Source organism: Anneissia japonica, unplaced genomic scaffold, assembly GCF_011630105.1.
Source record: "Anneissia japonica isolate Jap-2015-1 unplaced genomic scaffold, ASM1163010v1 scaffold234_len1672027_cov178, whole genome shotgun sequence".
In the NCBI taxonomy this organism is placed as follows: Eukaryota; Metazoa; Echinodermata; class Crinoidea; order Comatulida; family Comatulidae; genus Anneissia; species Anneissia japonica.
The window spans coordinates 415,403-417,360 of NW_022738761.1; the positions used below are offsets into that span (position 1 = coordinate 415,403).

The 1,958-nt window shown below is 37.2% G+C and overlaps 1 protein-coding gene across 2 annotated transcripts in view; it reads right to left on the bottom strand.

The window, feature by feature from the left end:
- The window catches only part of LOC117117762 (nascent polypeptide-associated complex subunit alpha, muscle-specific form-like), a 38,068-nt gene extending 37,213 nt beyond the window's left edge, over nucleotides 1-855 (bottom strand). Inside the window, exon 1 of one of the 2 annotated variants that reach the window (XM_033262185.1) lies at nucleotides 715-855. The gene's annotated coding sequence lies outside the window, so the exon portion shown is untranslated. The remainder of the gene's footprint in view (nucleotides 1-714) is intronic. The other variant, XM_033262184.1, reaches the window with a different exon arrangement.
- Between the last annotated feature and the right edge of the window lie 1,103 nt (nucleotides 856-1,958).

Genomic DNA, 1,958 nt, shown 5'->3' on the forward strand with positions numbered 1-1,958 from the left:
AATGCTCGATCGCGGATGCGATGAAAATTGCAACCCCCAACAAAAAAGTTACCAGCAGTTTGCCAAACAATCCGGTGATCTGATTGGTCAATATTAGGTAGTCGCCACTACGCCAAATTCAGAAATTGGGGTTGTCGCGGAAGCTGTCACAACGCCGATTTAGCCAGTAAGGTTTGTGAGCATGCGCAGATGTCCGTTACGCTCTATTAGTTGGTAGTAGACTGGCCGCGTAGTCAAAACGAAAAATGCCTAATGCCTATTATCGCTACTTGGAACAGCAACAACTCGAAAGTCCTATGCTACTGCACTGTAATGCATAGGCCTATTTTAATACACTACTAAGATAGGCTTTTCTTTTTCAATCTTGATTTCAGAGGTCAAAAACATTTTTCTAATTTTTTTTTCAATCATATAGTGGTGTAGACTGGTCTTCTAAGATCATTTTCCTGGAAACACTTTTTGGATACGACGACCCGTTATGGAGTTATGATTTATTAAATAACATGATGTCAGAAAATCAGCCCAAAAGCTTATCTTATTTCTGTTGGTTACGCACCGCTGATTCGCAGTGTTTGTCATCACTTCAAGATGTCTACCGATTCGTGAAAAAGGCCTATAATTGTCCGATTGTATCTCGACACATTTCAGAATTAGGCTAGCCTAGGCCTGGTGTGATTTCTGACCATAAATTACGTTAAAATTTCATATACATACCAAAACTGAGTAACAATTGCAAAACCAACAAATGTTCGTAAATAACGCAACCAGTCAACTAGCGGCCGGAGACAGACGATACCAAAGATACTAGAAATACAAGATAGAGTTCTCCCAAAGATACTAGAAATACAAGATAGAGCACTCGTATTGTGAAAATGAGGCGGAAGTCGTGCTCTATGGAACGCCGTTACTGCCTTTAGTGGCTCTTTTCCGTTCAGCGCATTTGCTATTCGGCCCTTTTACATTACGTCTGTGCTTTTACATTACAACATTACGTTCGGTGCTTTTACATTACGTTCGGTGCTTTTACATTACGTTCGGTGCTTTTTACATTACGTTCGGTGCTTTTAACATTACGTTCGGTGCTTTTAACATTACGTTCGGTGCTTTTACATTACGTTCGGTGCTTTTACATTACGTTCGGTGCTTTTTACATTACGTTCGGTGCTTTTAACATTACGTTCGGTGCTTTTGCCGCACTTCGGCTCTTTTATCATTTGGTGCTTTTACCTTTCGGCCCTTTCATCATTACGTACGGTTCTTTTATCATTCGGTGCTTTCATGACCTTTGACATCGGGTCAAGTCGAAAAAAATCAACGGCTGTGGGAATGAGCCTAGTGGAAAATCGCGCGTAACAAAGCATATTCGACATGTGATTATCTTAGTGATAAAATTAATAACTAACGAAAACAAAAATGTCTCGATCAATCAAAACAGTATTAGAAGACCAGGATCTACATTTTCTTGTCCCTAAGTTTGAAAGGGAAAGGGTACGTTCTAGTTTTTTTCCACATGATTTTGGTGGTATATTAGGGCAAATAGAAATATAAGATTTATAGACCTAGTATTGAAAACAAAAATAAATAGGGGGACTCTTCTTTATTCCGTATATGAAGAAGCAGGCTTATTTAAAAAAAAAGAAGAAACGTAATTAATTAATTAATTAATTAATTAACTAATTACCGGTAACAAGTCCGATCCCATTTTTGGCTTACATAATACATAAAAGTTAAACTCAAAATTTCCCTCTCCAGTTGATTGATTTATTTTCCCCTCCCTTTAAAGTCCGGTCGTTTTACAAATGCTCCTTCCGTGGTTATCTCGTATTTTGATATTGGTATTTATGTTTTTGTCTTTTTATTTTGTCTACCTTTTTAATATTATATAATATATATTTTATTCTTACTTCTTAATTCATACGCAATTCAGCTTTTGTTGCTGCTATGTATGTTTTTGATGT